Source organism: Equus asinus, chromosome 30 (genome assembly GCF_041296235.1).
Source record: "Equus asinus isolate D_3611 breed Donkey chromosome 30, EquAss-T2T_v2, whole genome shotgun sequence".
Taxonomy (NCBI): domain Eukaryota; kingdom Metazoa; phylum Chordata; class Mammalia; order Perissodactyla; family Equidae; genus Equus; species Equus asinus.
In genome coordinates, this window is record NC_091819.1 from 24,778,308 (window position 1) to 24,798,727 (window position 20,420).

General features: G+C 41.5%; 1 protein-coding gene across 6 annotated transcripts in view; it reads left to right on the top strand.

The window, feature by feature from the left end:
• Positions 1 to 20,420, top strand: part of SMYD3 (SET and MYND domain containing 3) — a 669,850-nt gene that overhangs the window by 479,911 nt on the left and 169,519 nt on the right. The window contains exon 1 of one of the 6 annotated variants that reach the window (XM_070501461.1): positions 18,145 to 18,295. The exons of the other annotated variants lie outside the window; for them this stretch is intronic. The gene's annotated coding sequence lies outside the window, so the exon portion shown is untranslated. Of the gene's footprint in view, positions 1 to 18,144; positions 18,296 to 20,420 lie in introns of those variants that run through there. 6 annotated transcript variants of the gene reach the window in all.

A 20,420-nucleotide genomic window follows, 5' to 3' on the forward strand; every position in this document is an offset into this window, starting at 1 on the left:
TTGTTACAAAAGTAAATTATTAGCCCTCATCTCAGATTGACTGAATCAGAAACTCTGAGTTTAGGCCTCAGCAGCCTGTTTTAACAAGCCTTCCAGGTGATTCTGATGCACCCTCAAGTTTGAGAAGTCCTGTCCTACAGGGAGAGAGAGGGGTGGGCTCCAGAGCCCAGGAGGGTGCGCAGAACTTGCACAGGAGGGGAGGCCCCTCTGCAGGGTACAGGTGCAGATTGATGGTGGGTGCTTGTGCAGTTGATGGGGTTTGCTCCTGATTGCATAATTTTTCCTTTAGAACTAGGAAGCAGCTTTGTCTCTGAAGGGTCCTGGAGTAAGAGTAGGGTGGACTGAGTCCATTCAAATGTAGCACACGTTTAGGTTTTGGAAATGTTGCCTTCTAGTTGAACTAGAATATGATTAACTTAAAAGCTGAAATATACCTTTGCTCTTTCTCTCATTGCATTCTTTCTCCTGGCCCTCTCACACTAGGAGCAAGCAGTTTTACTTACTGGTTTCTGATTCCTTGAAACCCAAACTTTCCCATCAGGCCATGTGTTTAGAGACTCAGTCTTTGTGTTTTGGGCTTTGTGTGTGTGTGATTTCAGTGGGGCTTTTGCATCATGGTCTTAATTAATCATTGGATCCTTTTGGGAGGTTGCTGAGGTCACATCACTCAGAACTACAACAAAGAGGAGATCTGAGCATGGATCCATCATACCAATATGAGAGGTTTACACATGTTAGGTTTTGTTAACACTCCCACACAGAAGGTTTGAAACAAATAAGAGAAAAGCGGCACGTTTATTTTATGAAGAAAAGTCAAACAGCTTAAAAATCTGCTGTGGGCATTTGGTCAAGGCTCCCAGTGGCCTGCATATGCTAGACTTTTAATCTCCTCAGATGTGTTTCTTAGCTGGTCATGAAAAAGTGGTTGTCATTTCATGATTTTAGTACTGTGAAGGACTTTGACAAAGAAGCAGTATTTCGACATGTCTGGTTCTTGTAGAAAAATAATGAATCTTCTGTAGTTAGTCATTAATTTCCTTTCTTTTTGATGAAAATGGATTTATATTAATTCTGATATAGGAACACAACCCTCCACGGTTAAAAGTCTGAAAATTTACAACTGTGAAAACAGTGTCGTGAAGGCTGTGGCAGAATAAGCTGAGGCAGGGCAGACGGGACTTGCTGAATGTGTCAGCCCATCAGCATCGGGTGTTCTCAGCTGGTAGCGGGGAGCGAGGTCATGTTAGGGCCCAGCGCTTTAAAGATCTGAGAACTACGTGACCACATTTCTCATGGTGTGACTACGGAAGAAATAGGAAAATCCTACTTCCAAAAGGAATATAATACTCCTCAAAGCAAGTCCATTGAGTTCATCTGTGTCTGAGTTTTTGCTCATCATATGGAGTAAATACATTTTCTTAATGTTGTGAAAACATTTTATATGGACCATGCACATTTTTCTGTGGTACCTGGAGTTTTTCTTATGGGAGATATGAATTAAACATGAATTAAGTGGGCTCACGAGGGAATTAATTTAAAAAAAGTTTAGTTATATTGAGATTTCTTTGATACAGTATTTGACTTTTAAATAATCCTTTTACTGTATTTACTATATTTTACTATATTTACTATATTACTATACTATATACTATATATATATTATATATATTTTACTATATTTACTATATTTTCCTTTTACTATGTTAGGTCAGCTTTCAGACTGACATTTTGATTGTTTCAGATTTGATCAGCAACTGAGACAGTAAATGCCGTTTTTATTTAAATCTAAATGTGCTGTTATCGTAACTGTAATTAAAACTCCCACTGCCTTTAAAGCTGGTAATTCAGTATTAACTAAACGTTTTTAACGGCGAACACTCCTGGATGATGTAGGAGAGGCACAGCTCTGCAAACCACCCGAAAAGAAGATGCCGCAGTGCAGAGGGTCCCACTCACCCGGGGTGCCCAAGCCAGACTGGAGGGAGGGCTAGGGGTCTGCTGCACAATCCTGCCTTGAAGGCAAGTGCTTGGAAGCAGTAGTTCTTTGAGTGAGAGGTAAAAATAGAAAGAGAAAAATAATATCGAATTCTTTCTTTATGCAACAAGTTCTGTGTGATCGTTTTCCAAGTTAAAGGACCCTTTCTTACTTTAAATCTAACCATAAACAATTTTATTGGAGCCAGAACTTGCACATGCTTTCAATATTAACACTAAAGGATCTTTCTCAGAAATGTCTGGCTTTTCTGTTCCTTTCTTTTCTTTTGTTATGGCAGGATAGATTGGGCTTTTTCTTTGAGATCTGAAAATCTATTTTAGCTCGGTACCTTGAGCATTTGTGTTTATAAATGTTTGGCTTCTGACAGCTGTTTTGGGTTCAGCTGTGTAAGGGAACCCTTAAATTTGAACTATTTTGCGAGTGTTTATTCCCTTAAAACGTTTCTAATGTAAATGTATATATATAGCAAAAGGATTTTGAAAGGTTCTTCTTAGTTAGGTTAAATCTGTCCTGACAGCTCAGCATTATTGAATTCTTGTCATGATTATGTCCTGGTTGTTTGTCCAGACTGGTGCTCACAGAGGGCTCTTAGATAGTTAGCTAAGCAATGCACATCCAGTGGCAGTACCAAGGAGCTCATGGTTTGGCCTCTCAGAGAGGGCAGAGCTTCTCAACACTGGCCTGGCCACTAGCACTGTGTGTGCAGTTGGTACTGCCTGTCATGGAATTTCAACACTGATTTGGTTATGTCGTCATTCTATACTCAAAGGCTTATTGAGCACCTGCTATAAACCAAGTATTCTAGGCATCAGAGAGAGAGGTCTGAGCCAGATAGACGAGGTTTCTGTCCTCTTAGAGCTTAATTTTTGGTATAATCACAGTGGGATGGTTCATATTAGGGGTTGGCAGACTTTTCTGTGAAGGATCAGACAGTAAATATTTTGGGCTTTCTGGGCCTGTCTGGACTTTCTGGCCTTTGTTATAACGATTCTACTTTGCCCTCGAGCACAAAAGCAGCCATAGACAATAAGTGAGTGAATGGGCAAGGCTGAGTATCAATAAAACTTTATTTTCAGAACAGGTGGCTGATGTACCACGGGCTGTAGTTTGTCCAGATAATGCCAGCAATCCAGTGGGGCAGCCTTTATATCACACAGTCTAGACCAGGATTTTGTCTTCCAGACTGTAAGGCATCTCTCTAGTCAGCATCAGGCAGCCATAGAGAATAAGTGCATTTCTCAGCATTTTCTGGTTATTGCAGCATTACTGACTGCTGTGTTTGTCATGTTCCTGGAATTGTTTTCTCTGCCATGGTTTAATAGATTTTCCCAGAATCCTTAGTGAGGAAGTAACACCCTGATTTGTTCTACATGTCATGTGTGTGTGATATACAGAAAGGAAGCAGGCAAACCCAGGTCCAAACCCTGAACTTGGAATGAAGCATTTAATTCCTGCTTCCAACCCAGCTTGATAGAGTGGAACAAGATAGCCACAACATCCCTCCAGCAGAAAGACTTCCATTAATCTGTGCTTAGCCTTTAATGCTGGACACTGTGGATGATGCAAGACTTGGGTTTTGCCCTCATGAAGTTCACAGTCACAGGAGTCAAATAGATGAAGTAAATTCCTGCCTTCCTTCCCCAGCTGTGTTTGACTACCACACATAGACAAGGAAAGCGAGAATGACCAAGACTCAAGCCCTGTCCTCGATGAGTTCACAATAAAGCAAAAAGAAAATGATGCACAGTAAAATGCAGTCAAAGGATTCAGCCTGTGAGAGAGACCACACTGCTTGGACTGCTGTGTTCTCCTTCCTCTGTGTAATCAGAGGGCTTCCAGGTGCCATGTGTCCTCGTGTGTGAGACAGGTAACATCCTCATGCCCGTTTACAGGTGAGGAAACTGAGGCACGGAGAGCCCAATCCTCACAGCTGATGAATAACAGAGCTAGAAAACCAACCCAGGCAGTTTGACTGTAGAACCCGTGCTTCTGACTTCCAGGCTCTGGAAGGTTATTCTGCTCTTTATAAGTGTGTATGCTGATTTGTAACATCTAGGAGATTGCATTTTTTAGCAAAAAAAGGTTTTGTAACAGCATTTTTGTTTTTCAGCAAAAATGTCACTACCCCCTGGATAGCGAGCACTGAAATTAGAGGCAATCTGGCTGCTGGGGCCTGGATCCAGCCCACAGATGTGTTGTTTGGCCAGCACAGGTTTTTTAGAAATCTGAATTTGGACACTATTAATTTCCTAGGGTTGCCATAACAAAGTACCACGAACTAGGGAGCTTAAAACAACAGAAATTTCTTCTCTCACTGCTCTGGGAGAGTAGAAGCCTGACATCGGGGTGTCAGAGTCAGCTTCTTCTGAGGTTTCTGGGGAAGAATCTGTTCCACTCCTCTCTCTTGCTACTGGTGACGGCTGGCAATCCTCGTGTTTCTTGGCTTGTCAGTGCATCACTACAGTCTCCGCCTCCACCTTCATACGGTTCTCCTTGTGTCTCTCTTCACACATTCTTCTTATGAGGATCCCTAGTCATATTGGATTAGGGGCTCACCCTACTCCGGTGGACCTCATCTTCACATCTACAATGACCCTATTTCCAAATAAGGTCACATTCTGAGTTACTTGGGGTTGAAACTTCGACATATCTGTTTTGAGGGGCACGTAATTCAACCTGTAACAGATATCTTTAGAGAGGACAGAACTTCTGTGTTCACCCCTATCCCCACTCCCATTACTTTACCCTAGAGCAGATTCACAGATCTCTGTTGCTGCTGGCCTCCTTGGGCATTTGAGTTGACTGCTTCTGCCTTCAAGATATTTCGGTTTGGTTGTGTGGTGGTGGTTAGAGAGAAGGGTTGAGTAACAAATCTCCAGTCATCTAGATTTCCTTCAATGTGAAGCTGAGTTTATTCTTTTCACTAAAGATGGTTTCTACCCTACTCACAGAGCAGAAAGGCACATTCCATAAAAGGGGTCTCTAGTTTGTTACAATAGCCACATACTTTTAAAAATGCATACCCATTGTGCGAGGATGGATAGATACTTCAGATTAGGCTGTACTGCCTTGGATTTTGAGTCTCTTTCTCAAGTGTTTCCAGGGAAAGGAGTTCTTTATTAATACGGTTTCAACCCTGAGTACCACAGTGTGGTTTAGCAGAATTGGAAGTAACAAGAGGAAAGGGGAGAGAGACTGGGAAGCGTGGGCAGAGGGGCAGTGCAGGGAGCAGTGCTGATAAGAAACAAAGACTTTTGGAGGATGAGGCCATGCTGACTTTCCTCACACAGGCTTGTGGTGGACTAGCCAAGCTCTGAGATGCTGGACTTGCTGCTTACTGCCTACTCTGGAGTGTTTAGGAGAGGCGGTAGAAGAGCTTGTGAAGTATTTCTCCCTCCCCTCCCCCACTTAAGTTTTCCCATAACCATGATTCCTGCTCACTGATGAATAGAAAGCCAGACTCCATAAAGTAGCTCTTTAATTTTGGAAACACAGAATACCTGCAGGATCAAATCCACTCTGTAAGTGACTAAAATGATAAATGATGACTGTTGTACTTATTTTTATAGGAACACTTAGTTGCTTTTTAGTTTATTGCAGTCTGGTTAATTTCTGCTGACTTTTAAATTCCAGCACATATTAAGCAAACTTTTTTGAGCACTTACCGTTATATTGGATACCATGAGAGACATGAAGATGAATAAAATGTGATTCTTGCCCTGGAGGAGCTTATAAATTAGTAGGGGGAAGAAAATGCACACTAGCATAAATAATAGAACTAGGAATGGGTAAGGGAACGGTAAAGGTACCACCTGTCTCTGGATGTTCAGACTTAGAAGAGTGTGCTTCATTGTTCATTGAACCAGTGTTCCTTGATCTCTACAATGAACCGGACCACTGCTGTCTCATGGGTATAAATAGTGTGGTAATGAGGAGCACGGATGCTGGGCAAGGCAGCCTGAGCTTGTACTTGGCTCTGCTTCTTACTTGGGATGTGTGACCTGAGGGAGGTGTTTAACCTCTCTTAGCCTCAGATTTATTCATCTGTAAATGGGGATAATATTAGGATCTACCTCATAGGATTTGGTGAAGATTAAATGAACATATAATATAGAGAGAGACTGAGAGCAAGAGAGCAAGCGCACACTATAAAAGTAGTATGAACTTGGCGCTTACCTTCAGAGCTGTTAATCACAAGTCACCAAAGAAACAAAGGAATCATTACACATTGTGGTAAGTGGAGGGCAAATGAAAGAAAATATTATCATGCAATGGAGAGTAAAAAAGAGGGAACTCCTTTAGATTTTGTGATGAGGGGTGGACTCCCTACAAAGGTGGTGTTTAAGATGCTGTGAGTGAGTGAGCCTGCAGAAGGGGAGGAAGAGTGGGCATGAGTGCTGGGCAGCAGACGGGGGTGGATCAAGCAGAGCCTCATAGGCCATTTGAAGAAGTTTGGATTTTATTCCAAGGCAGTGAGAAGCCATTGAAAGGTTTGAAATATGATCATGACTGGATCTAATTCATGTTTTTAAAAAGATGATTCTGGTACTATGTAGAGAATGGGTCTGAGAGGTCAAGTGTATAAGCTGAGTACGAAGCTGTTACGGTAGCCCAGGACATAGAGGATGGCTTTAACTAGGAGGTTGGCGTGGGAGACGGAAAGGAGTGAAGAGGTTAAAGATGCTTTCTGGAGGCAGAATTCTCAAGACTCGGATGGACTGGATGTCATGGGTGAGAGAGACAAAAGAGGAAGATTTAAAAATCTCTCTTAGGTTTCTGGCCTGAGTATTTGGGTTGATGAGGTGGGAATGAGTGACGGAAGAATAGGTTTGGGGGCAGAATTTAGTCATGTTAAATTTGAAAAATCTCATTGAAACAGAGACTTAAGCTCACTGAAAAACATTTTTACAGTAAATGAGGGTCAGAGCTAGGGCCCTCAGTGGGAGAGATGGCTTTGAGAGATGTGGGCAATGAGGAGAGGAGGATGCTGACTAAGGTGGCACCTTTTAGCAAAAGTCGGAGTCCAGAGCAAGGTGCATGATACTAGTTTGGAACCTTTTTGAAACTTTAGATCTATAAGCACAGGTATTAATGATGATGATTTTGGTAAGATGCCAATTCTGTTGTGTCTTTTTTTTTTTTAAAGATTGGCACTTGAGCTGACATCTGTTTCCAATCTTTTTTTTCCTCTTTTTTTTCTCCCCAAAGCCCCCCAGTACGTATTTGTATATTCTAGCTGTAGGTCCCTCTGGCTCTGCTATGTGGGACGCTGCCTCAGCATGGCTTGATGAGAGGTGCAGTGTCCGTGCCCAGGATCCGAGCCAGAGAAACCCTGGGCCGCCGAAGTGGAGCGTGTAAACTTAACCACTCGGCCGTGGGGCCAGCCTCTGCCAATTCTGTCTTACAGAATGACTCTTAAATAAGAAAATATTCTGAAATTGAATTAATTTGACACACAGAAATTCTACAGTATTTAAAATTTACATCTCTGGGCACTTAATTTCAGAATGGTTTGGTAAGAAATAGGTCTGCAGCCAACTCTGAGCCAAAAAACACCTAATATGAGTTCCTTGTGCAGATCACAGGATGTTATTGAGGGAAGGATCCCTTCACTGTGGCTAATTGGGACGATTGTCCTTGCAGTGGGATGGTTCCATGCTACTTGGACGGTGTCTGGTTACAGGAGCAGCTGATGGGTGGAAGGTGGCACTTTTTACCAAAAGAACAAACAAGATTCTTTGGTAGTTTTGTTCTCTCCCTCTTGCACTCACAAAGAGGGTAGATTTTGCCCCTCTCCCCTTCTTCCTTCCAGATGTGTGCAATAAACTACTTATATTCACCTCATTTTATTTGGATAAAACTCTTGTGAAAGTAGGAGAAGCTAATGTCTATCCCTCCGTCATTTAGCAAACACTCAGTACCTACTTGGTGTTTAATAAATATTTGTAGATTGTGCACAACACGAACGCCCCTAGTTATATGGCCTTGTGAAATTCCATCTAGTGCTGTGTCTACAGACTTTCCTGCTGTGACCTCAAAAACATGATTATAATCCCAGCAAAAGCGCAAAGATTGTGGCTATTTTATCAAAGTGCTGCACCCTTTGAAAACAGCTTGATGCTGTTTCTTCGATGGTTGGCAGTTTTGCCCTTGTTTTTCCCCTGAGGCATCCTCATTTCATTACTTTTCCTTTCTGTAGCTGACTGAGGGCAGCAGTGGGATCTGCGACATGGAGCCGCAGTGTGGGCAGTGAGGTGCTTTGCATGGTAGTTGTGGTGTCATCAATTATTTACTGAGTGCCTGCTTTGTGCTAGGCATTGTGATAGGTGGTAATACCCTCTGCTGGTTAAAGGTAAGGCCAGGCTCTTGTAACAAAGGGACACAACAATAATTCAACAGCTCGAAGGAGGCAGACATTTATTTCTTCCTCACCAATAGTCCAATGTGAGTGTTCCATGCCGGCGGGTGGCTCTGCTTTAATGCTGTTATTCAGGGCCCCACTTCCTTCCAAGGGTTTCTCCACCATGCTTTAGGGGCTTGTCATCACAGGCCACATCCAATGAGAAAGGGAAAGGAGAGCACAGAGGGGCCAGCACACAGTCTCAGAGCTTAGGCCCAGATGTAGTGCCTAGTGCTTTCACTTACATTCCATTCGAGAGAATTTAGTCACGTGGCCCAGCCTGATCCAGGGGGCAGGAAGGTGCCTGGAAATGTAATTCAGTCCTGAGCCCTGGGAGCAGGGGAGAACAGATGTTAGTGAACAACTAGCAGTCTCCAGCACATTCCTCAGTGTAGGCATTATTCTGTACATTTTACAAATGAGGAAATTAAACTTCGAGAGGTTAATTAACCTTATTGGCCTGAGATCACCAGGTTGTATGTAGGAGGGCGAAGATTCTAACGCTGTTGTATCTGATTCCAAAATCTGAACTCTTTTTGACCACTACGTGGCCAGTGAACACTTACTCACTGTCTTAGAACCCTTAGGACTTCACAGTGGAACTTCATGTACTTTAACTTGCTTATGGCTTCAGAAGCACATCTCCAGCCACCAGACTTAGCTAGCCAGTTCATGTGTTTCATGACCTAGTATCGAAATGAAAATATAGCATAATCACAATGAATCAAAATCCGATTTCTTTGACCTCTGCTTTCGGGAGATAGAGGTGAGGACAAGAAAGCAATCTGGTTTCAGGGACTTATTAAAACATTTTAGGACGTGGGCTAGGGTCAGAATACATTCAGATCAGTGCCCCCTGCTCATTTGGTATAATTAAAGCGAGGGGTCAGTGGTGCCCTGAGGCCTTGCAAGATCAGCAGTCATCAAGGAGAAGGAGGCTCAAGCATTGCAGACGACTGCTTAGAAAGATAGCATAGTGTTCACTGCAGACATTCCTTCAGCTGAGCACTGGGGTGTGAATCTTCTTTAGTCACTTGCCAGCTATGTAATCTTGCACAAGTTTCTCAATCTTCCTAAGCTTGAGATTTCTCATCTGTAAAGTGGGGTTGATTAAACCTACTTCCCATCATTGTTTTAGATATTAGTGATCATGTAAGCAGAGGGCCTGCACAAAGTAACGTCAGGTTTTCCCTCTGGCAGAGCAATGCGGTGTAATCAGACTGGAGTGTGTGTTCTGTTAATAAACAGTGTAAACTAAAATTGTACAATAAACAGTTTGGGCGCAACTAGGTATTCAAATGAAACATTGGCATTTTTATATGTTGTTTTAATAGTCCTTATGATAAATGTCAACAAAATAATACTTTTTAGAGACACAGTGGTTTTTACACACACTTTGAGAGGTAATAAAACCCCCATTAATGCTAATGGCATTCTGACGGAGTAAAGACTTAGTGGTGTGGCAAAAAGTAAGTTACCTTGCTCTTTTCTTAATTTAATCTGAATTTTAAAACCACACAAAGGAATGCTGTTGGTATTTATTCAGGGATTTGTGTGTGCCTTTGATAGATACCATTTATCTCCAACAGAGGAATCCATATTCCTGGCCCTTTTTCCCTCTCAGTTAGTTTGGATTTCCTCAAAACCCTTTGCCTTTTGAAGGGTTGTGTGCTGTTAAGTAAATGAATGGAGTATGTTTCTGGCTTCGCGCTGACTGATTTACGACAGGATGGCAAATTCCGCTCGGAAAATAGGGTCAGACAAATACCCTGGCTGAGAGACTCAGCTGATTCAGACAAGACAGCTTTGGCTTAGTGTTTTTCTCCCTGCAGTAGAGAGAGGTCTTGGCTGAGGCCTCAAAAGCATGTGTACTGTAAGCTCGGGCAGCATGTTATCGCTGTTTTTGTTGGAAGAAGTAGTTACTGTTGTTATATTGTTAATGATGACCATGTTAATACTGACTTTTTCATTACGTTCAACCCACTGAATGGTCATTAATTAATTATTGTGCGTAATTCTTACAGTGACCCTGTGTTAATTTTAATTCATCCAGTGCTCTCAAGTTCTTATTTTAAATAAGAAATCTAGAAGAGTTATTTTTATTTTGCCTCCCTTTATGACTTAACAAAGAGAATTCACAAGTACTTGTATTTTTGGGAAAACAGAGAGATCAGTTTAAAGAGTGTTACTAGGGAAATAGATTATTAACTGAGAAAACCATCAGCATGACGTTCTTTTCAGAGGTTGCTTTTACAGGACTCAGTAGCAATCCCTGAAGTCTGGAAGGCTCACAGTTTTATGATGCAGAGTATTATTAGCTTCTCTCGTGATCAGGAATGGAAAGAGGGAACACTTCCTCAACAGTCTGGGGAGACATCTTCCACCAGCCCTTGAAACTTGACCTCTGTTGGTGAATAGCAAGAGAAAGAGGCAGACCTGAGCGGGCCAAACTTTACACCAGCGGAGGGATGTGAGCAGCACAGAATTATGAATTGGAATATGGGAAATGTGTTTTGTGTCTACCATCTATACTTGTGACATTAGTATCATTGTCTGTTTTATAGGGGAGAAAATTCCGTTTCGGAAAGGTTGACTGACTTGAACAAGGTCACAGGATTAAAAGATGGCAGAGCCAGATGTAAACTCACGCGCATCTGACTCCTAAGTCTGTACTCACTCTGCTGTGCCTCGCAGTGGTTTATGTAACACGTATTGGTAAACATTTATTTGGCCTTGAACTTCTTTCACCCCCTGCTTTAGATAGTGTCCCCTTTCAATGTAATGCAAATTCTGAATCGTTTGGTTGAAATAAAAAGTTCTAACCATTCCTTCTTAAAAATGGAGTTTGGGCCTTGAAGTTCGATTGCCATTTCAGTTGTCTGATAAAGGGCATTTCAGGAGGAAGATACAGCGTGGGCAAAGGCACAGGGGTGAGGAAGTTGCAGGCTTAGTCAGGGTGTGGAGAGTACTTCAGTTTGAGAAGATCTGAGTGTCTCAGTGGGTGAGGGTTTTCTCATGAGGAGACTGACAACCTAGGCCAGGAGCTGATAAGCAAAGGGAGGCCCTTTTGAAGGGAGGACTGAAGTGCTCAGCGCCGTGTTCTAGGATTGCTCTGACAGCCAGGTGCAGGTTGCAGTAGTGTTGGGATAAACCAAGGGAGAAGTAACATTATCCATATAAACTGTTAGGGAGCTAGAGAAATCTAGACTTCATTTATTTGGTTTAGGAACCATTAAGTTTGTCACAGATATTTCCCAGAGCTATGAATAAATACTGTATTATACTGGTGAAGGATGCAAGGTTTGGGGAAATTAAAGAACACCCTTAAGGCACAAAGTAGATGCTCAAAAATTAAATATTCGCTAGATGTGGTGAGTAAGCAGAAGAAATATGAAAACATTAATTTATGCCACGCTCCTGCCTGTTGCTACACCAGCCATTTCATTGAAACTTGATTTCTCCTATGGCTATTTGGGTAAATTAGTCACAAATGGAATTATTCAAGGAATGATGCCTTTACTTTGTATTTAATGCTTTGTATTTCGTGCTCTGCTGTTACCCCTCTATTTAGGTCTTTGATCTTTGTTGCTTTAATTAAGAAGAAATTCTTGAGTTACGCCTGCCCCTGCCCCTGATCGGGGGGGCCCCAGGAAGTCTGTGTCACATAGTAAGCAGCCCAGTCATAAGCCCTCCAAATGAACTAAGTCTGTGTTACAGATGCTTCATTTTTTATGGCCCAACACACATCGTACTCGGTATAGGCACCAGATGTGGTAACAGGCCAACCTTTTTTGCTTCTCAGACTGAAACAAATTCACAGTACAACAGATTTTTCAGGGACAGAGTCAGGTTTCCATAAATGCCCCTATGCTATTGACTTTCCCCAGACAGCTTGTTCATAATCATTCAAAAGGTGTTGATCACCAGCTGTGTGCCTGGCATTATCTTAGGCGTTGATGGAGGAAGTTCCACATGTAAAAATGATGTTTGAAATATTGAACTTCTTTCCAGTTCATTTATCTAGTAGCTTGTTCATAATTTTAAAAACAAATAAACAGAGCCAGCCCTGATGATGTGGCGGTTAAAGTTCAGCGTGCCCTGCTTTGGTGGCCCGGGTTTGATTCCCGGGCACAGAACTACACTATTCATCTGTCAGTAGCCATGCTGTGGTGGCAGCTCACAGAGAAGAACCAGGAGAACTTACAACTATACACAACTATGTATTGGGGCTTTGAGGGGGAAAAAAGAAGGAAGACTGGCGTAAACAGATTAGGGCAAATCTTCCCTGTGAAAAAACAAAACAAAGCAAAAACAAAAAAGACGTTTAGAAACATTCAGTCATATTTGAAATGGGTATATTCCTACCAGACAGTGAAATTTATAAAAATCTATAATAATACAAATAATATAGTCCTAGAATACCATAAAGTAACAAGAATTATGGTAGGATAAAGACCTTTCAGTATCTTTCTTCTCTAAGAAATCATTCATCACCCTACAAGGACAAGGAGAATGAGGACTAGAAACACAGATGAGACAAGGAGTCATCAATAACATTGGTCCACCAACAATGAAGACAGAAGGCCATTGGAGGTCTGATGGCTGCATTAACAGGGTAGAGCTGGTGAGATCTAAGCACACACAGCAGTGGCTATCAGTGAGGAGCAAGCCAGTTTCCCACAGGACTCTGGAAAGGCTCTGAAATCAAAGAGGCCAGATACTGAGGGTTGATATGGGGAGCTTGAGAGAGAATCGTTTTTAAGACTGCATAAGATCCTCCCCTCCGCTCCCTACAACAGGGGCAGTGCTCACTCATCTTCACAGTTACTTTGTAGAGTGAGGCCCTAGGCCTCAGGCATTGCAGAGGTTGCGGGTGAGAAGGAAATGGGGGCCTTAGATTATCTGAAAGTGTGTCTCCCCAAGGACCAAATCTTTAGCAGCCAGGTTTATACTCTCCATTGATTAAAACAGAATTTAAAAAAACCTATGCCTACAAAAAAGATTGAAAGGAAATATTCCATAATTTTAGTCCCAGTTGGAGAAATCTTGGTGATTGGCTTTTCTTCTTTCCTCTGTTTTTCACATTTTATTTAATGTGTGTATCTTATTTTCATGCTAAATGTAGCAAAACAGTGCAGAAAAATAATAATTTTGATGAAGAAGAAGAAAGAAGGAGAAAAATGGTTATCAAGCTTTAACTGATGTGCTCCTGAAAACCATCTTTTTAAAAATTCATATACTTTATTTTTTAGAGCAGTTTTAGGTTCTCAGCAAAATTGTGCAGAAAGTACAGAGAGTGCCCATACATTCCCTGTGCCCACACAAGCACAGCCTCCGCCGCTGCTGACATCCTGCACTACGGTGAAACGTTTGTTATGATCCATGACCCTGCGTTGACACAACATTAGGGTTCGCTCTTGGTGGTGTACATTCTGTGGGTTTGGACAGATGTGTAATGGCATGTACCCAGCACTATAGTATCGTGCAGAGTGGTTTCACTGCCCTGGAAATCCTCTGCGCTCTGCCTGTTCATCCTTCCTTCTCCACCAGCCCCTGGCTACCACTGATCTTTTTACTGTCTCCGTAGTTTTGCCTTCTCCAGAATTTCATATAGTTGGAATCATACAGTATGTTGCTTTTTCATATTGGCTTCTTCACTTAGTAAATCATATCCCTTTAAGTTTCCTCCGTGTCATTTCATGGCTTGATAGCTCATTTCTTTTTAGTGCCAAATGGTATTCCATTGTCTTCATGTACCACAGTTTATTTTTCCGTTCCCCTACCGAAGGGCATTTTGGTTGCTTCCAGGTTTTGGCAGTTATGAGTAAAGCTGCTTTTTATGTGATTCCATTTTCTCTCTTTTCTTAGCATATCAATCGTACTTTTTTAACTTTTTTTAATGGTTTCCCTAGAGTTTGCAATATACATTGACAACTAATCCAAATTCACTTTCAAATAACTCTATACCGCTTCATGGGTAGAGCGAGTACCTTATAATAACAAGATAATCCTAATCTCTCGCTCCTGTCCCTTGTATAATTGCTGTCATTCATTTCACTTATATGTAAGCATACATAATTGAATACATTGTTGCTATTACTATTTTGAACAAACTTTTGTTAGATCAATTAAAAATAAGAAAAATAAAAGTTTTTCTTTTTCTTTCACTTGTTTTTTCTCCGCTGCTCTTCCTTTCTTTATGTTGATCCAAATTTCTGACATATCATTTTCCTTTTCTCTGAAGAGCTTCTTTTAACATTTCTTGCAAGGCAGATCTATTGGCAACAGATTCCCTCAATGTTTCTTTGTCTGGGAAAGTCTTTATTTCTCCTTCACTTTTGAAGGATGATATCACAGGGTACAGAATTCTAGGTGGGTGACTTTCCTTTTCTCAGCATTTTAAATGTTTCACTCCTCTCTCTTCTTGCTTGCGTGATTTCTGAGAAGTCAGATATAACTCTTACCCTTCCTTCTTTTTTACCTTGTCCTGTTTTTTTTCCCCCCAGGTTTCTTTCAAGATTTCTTTTTTTATCTTTGATTTTCTACAGTTTAAATGTGATCTGTCTAGGTGTAGTTTTTTTGGCATTTCTCCTGCTTTGTGTTTGCTGAGCTTCCCGGAGTTGTGGTTTGGCGTCTGACATTAACTTGGGGACGTTCTCCATCGTTATTGCTTCAAATGTTGCTTCTATTTCTTCCTCTCTTACTTCTCCTTCTGATGTTCCCATTACACTTATGTTACACCTTTTATAGTTGTCCCACAGTTCTTGGATATTCTGTTCTATTTTTCTCCAGTCTTTTTTCTCTTGGTTTTCCATTTTGGAAGTTTCTATTGTCATATCCTCCAGTTGAGAGATTTTTTTTCCCTCAGCTGTGTCCATTTTACTAATGAGTCTGTTAAAGGCATTATTCATTTCTGTTATACTGTTTTCCATCTCTAGCATTCTTTTCAATTCTTTCTTAGAATTGTCATCTCTCTGCTTACATTATCCATCTATTCTTTCATATTGTCTACTTTTTTCCGTTAAAGCTCTTAACATATTTATCAGTATTTTAAAATTCCTGGGGGCTGGCCCCGTGGCCGAGTGGTTAAGTTTGCACGTTCCGCTGCAGGCAGCCCAGTGTTTCGTCAGTTTGAGTCCTGGGCACGGACATGGCACTGCTCATCAAACCACACTGAGGTGGCATCCCACATGCCACAACTAGAAGGACCCACAACTAAGAATATACAACTATGTACTGGGGGGCTTTGGGGAGAAAAAGGAAAAAAATAAAATCTTAAAAAAAAAAATTCCTGGCTTGATAATTCCAACATTGCTGCTATATCTGACTCTGGTTCTGATGCTTGTTCAGTCTGTTTAAAAACTGTGTATTTTGTCTTTTAGTACACCTTGTAATTTTTTTTTTTTTTTGAGGAAGATTAGCTCTGAGCTACCATCTGCTGCCAATCCTTCTCTTTTTCTGCTGAGGAAGACTGGCCCTGAGCTAACATCGGTATCTGTCTTCCTCCACTTTATATGTGGGATGCCTACCACAGCATGGCTTGCCAAGCAGTGCCATGTCCGCACCCGGAATCTGAACCAGCGAACCCTGGGCCGCCAGAGTGGAACATGCGAACTCAACCACTGTGCCACCAGGCCAGCCCCTGCCTTATAACTTTTTTGTTGAAAGGTGGAGGTGATGTAGTGGGTAAAAGGAACTGCTGTTAGCAGGACTTTAATAATATAATGGTAAGGCGTGAGGGACTGGGAGGTGTTCTGTAGGCCTATGATTAGTCTCCGTCTTTTGGTGAACATGTGTCCCTGGGCTATGAACTTCACCAGTGCTTCTCAGTGCCCCCCCCCCCCCCCGCCCCCATTAGGTGAGACAAGATGGCCAAAATGAGCTGGAGTTGGGTATTTCCCTTTACCTGAGTCAGCTACACTCTGATAAAACCCCAGCAGGATAGGCTCTGGTACAATAGTTTGTCCTGAGGCGAAGTCTTGTAAAAAAGAACAGAATTCTGTGGCATTTTTCAAGATGGTTCCTTTTTCCCCTCCCTCTGCCAGAAGCATGAGAGGATCTTTCTCCAATATTCACTGTGAGGGTCTGGTAGAGCTCTTGCAGGTAAAACTCATGAAAGTGGGGAGTCCCCTTATGAGTGGATCCCCCTGGAGTTTTTAACCCTGACTTGACCACACTGAGTCTCCAGCAGTTCGTCAGTTACAGTTCAGGCCTTCCTACCCCAGCACTGGTTCCTGCAGAGGTTTCTGCTTGTGGGTTTCTACTCCTGTATGTTGTGATTATCTCTAATCCATCTCTCCAGTTTAGGGCAGCAGTCTACTCTGTGACCTCACTTCTCTGATGAGTCTAAGAAGGATTGTTGCTTTCTCAGATTGTGCAGCTTTTTACTTGTTAGGATGGAATAGTGACTTCTAAGCTCGTTACGTGCTTTACCAGAATCCAGAAGTCTCATCCTATTTTTAAAACAGGGCATTGGGCATTTTTATTTTCCTGAATACAATGCCAGCAGCAGAAACTGCTTGGCAATCCAATGATTTCTAGTTTTATAAGAACTATAAAGAAGGACCTTCTGTCTTACTCGATAAACTCCCCTTGACTCTTTTATAGTTCAAGTAAAATCTCAATTTCTGGCAATATCTAAAACTGTAGCTCTTTGGGTTTTGTCACATATTTAAAATATACCAGAAGTAAGCCCATGAGAGGCATTATCATGTATTAAGGGCTACTGTGATTTTTCTTCTATGGATGTTTCTAGAAACATAGTGAAACAGAGAGATGATTGAATTTGCAGCTGCTGAGGTCAAACCTTGGCCCAAGATTTTGTATCCTTGTTTTCTCTTTACTGTTCAGCACAACCAATGTGCAGGGTTCTGTTTCTCCTTCCCTACCATCTCATCTGGTTGACATGTTGATAGGATCTTGGCCAGGCTGACTGGCAACCGAAAGCCATATGGCTTGTTCAGTTGGAAAGGAATAAAACATACCATGTGGACAGCCCTGCACAGGTCTTCAATCACAGACGCATTGAACTTTAGAAGGAGGGTAGTGATCACCTCGTCCTTCCCCTCTTTTCACAGTTCTGGAATCAATGTTAGAAAAATTGTATTTCAGTCAACATCAGAATTCTCCGATCATTTCATATATAGCAAGATAAGTGATAAAGTGACGTGAAGAGGAATTAAGCCACTTGCTTAAAGCCCCGAGGGTAGTGGTACAAACAGCAAGAGGTGAGATTTGTTACTTGCAGCCTTTGGATCCACCCATGAGGTCAGTGGTATTTGAAAATATTTTTTCTCTACCACAAACCCTTTCTTTAGTCAAGTGCTGAGAAGTCTCCTATATAAAGCAGATGAAAAAAACCTGCTGGCCCATGTGAGAGGCTGTGTAGTGTGATGTAGTATTCAGAAGTGACACTCTGAAGCCAGGCCACCTGGGTCCTCATCTGTAAAGTGCAGACGGCCGTTGTTCCTACCTCAGAGGCTTGCTGTGAAGACCACCTAGAACAGTGCCCAGCTATAGTAAACATACGATTCATCCATTCTTTCATTTGTTCATTCAAAAAGTTCTTATCAAGAACCTCGCCATATTCTAGGTCTTGTTTTCAGCCTGGGGTTATGTCAGCGAACAGTGGGAAATCCTTGCTTTCATGGTGCTTACATTCTCATCATAAGTACTGTTTATAGGAAAATGAGTATAGGAGACATGAGACCTCTCCTAGTGATACCTCTTCTCTCTCCTTGGCTCCAAGGGTTCCTAGGAGCACAGTGGGAGAACCACTGCCGTAGGCCATGGGCCTCAACATGCAGGACATTGTTCGGAGCTGGAGTGGAAAACATTGCGAATTATATGAGAGCATTTAAACTTTCCATTACTGACATAAACTCTTCCAGAAATATCAGGTAGGAGAGATTGGTGATTCCTATGTCTGTGGGTCCATTTAGAGAGCTAATTAGTGACTTGTCTGCTTTTCCTTCCCTAGCCATCTTGAACGCTTGCAGCTGTGTGTCTTACTTTGCGTCTTATGCAAGCTGATACTTTAGGGAGAAAGAGTGAGAAGGAAATTTAGATCCAAAATGCTGACAAGATAAAATGCATTCTCTCAAGACTCATTCCCCTTAAAAATGAAGTTATAACCCAGATATCTTCTCTTAGCCATCTGATGTGGGGAAAGTGGAAAACTTCAGAAAATTGCTTGGTTGAAAATTTTGTTCCTAGAAATCAGGGTTGACCCAGTTTATATCAGAAGAAATGAGCATGTGCAGTTCTTCTGAGAGGGTACAAGAGAAACTTCTTTGTTGTCGTGCCTGAGAGAGAATTAAGAGTAGATAATGAACCCCACTTTGTGATTACCTTCAATTCTTTTCAGATACCTACAAACATTTAAACCTTATCTAACTGTGCCTTCCCTCAGTAATTTTCAAAGACATCTGGTAGAATTTCAACAAACTGAGTTGATTTTGAGGGGAAATGGAGTTAGATTTTCTTTTTTTCAGTATTGCCATTGTAAGGGGCTAAATACCACACAGGAGGTCTTTGGCATTCATGTGGAATATGTCCCTAGACAGTGAAGAATTTCCAAATGTAAAAATGGCATATAACATATAATTCTCTCTTTTTCTTTCCCTGAAAAATATGAAGTATAATTGAAAAAGTTAAGTAATCCAGATACATAATGATTCTATAAATTCAGGATTAAAATAATTTATAAAGCTAATTTCTGGCTATTCTTTAGACCAATTCAATTCTATCACCAACATTATCAGTTAATCTTCATGTCAGGATCATTTTCAGGCAGAAAAATGATTTTTGCCACTTTACCCAGGTTTCTGCTTTCATTACAAAGAGCCAAGAATAACAAAGCCTATGAATCATAGTCATTAGTTAATTGACCTTTTTCTGTAGGCGTCAACCTTATGGCAAGGTTCAACAACGGTCACATACCTTTCTCAATAAAATTACATGATTACATATCACGTACCTTCAGCGTCAAGCATAGGCAAATATCCAAATGTTAAATCCGTGAATACTAAGTGTCTCTTATAGCACACATGATTAAATTTGGTAATTTAATCAATTAACCAATTTCCCTTTGGTTTCGGATTTTACCTGCATTTATTTGTTTTGTTAATTTTTTCCCCAAAAGTTATCCTGTCCAGTGTGCTCAAATAAAATATGTAGATTTTACTCATTTTTTTTCTGTGCATATTATACCTTATTGTTTAGAGAAAGGAGCCATGAGACAGAGAAGAAAACATTGGTGCAAGATGGATGGGCAGAGGACTTGAGGCATTGGTGTGTCATATAAGAACAGAATAAATGATGGGAAGACAAACAGGAAACTTTTCTTAGAGCCAAAGAGTAGTAAGACCTTTTAGAGGGCATCCAGTTGGTCACCTCTACCCAGCTGTCTTTTCACCTTTGATTTTATAGCTAGGGAAACCGAGATGAAATGACCTACCTCCCTAAAGTCACACAACGAAATCAAGACTAGAACCCTGATTTCTGACGTCTATATCTGTGTTCTTATTATTGTACCATACTAGCTCCTGAGATGTTGGCTCATTTTCATCCGAAGACTTTGATCAGGAGCAGTCTGGTACCATAGACCGTCAGAGCTGGAATGGACATTTTAGTGCATCCAGTACCACTCCTCACTCAGTGTGAGAAGTTCTTTACCACTCCTGATGGGTTATTATCTAGCTTCTGCTGACACACTGGTTCATGAGATAGATTGTTCCAGTTTTAAAGACTTTATCAGGATCCAAGATATACTAACCTAAGATTTCTGGCCATTCTTCCACCTGTTTTCTTCCTTGATATATCAGTCACTATGTGCTAGAGATACAAAGTGAAGTAAAAAATAAAATGTGGGGCTGGCTCCGTGGCTGAGTGGTTAAGTTTGCACGCTTCACTTTGGCGGCCCAGGGTTTCACCGCTTCGCATCCTGGTTGTGGACATGGCACTGCTCATCAGGCCATGTTGAGGTGGTGTCCCACATGCCACAACTAGAAGGATCTGCAACTA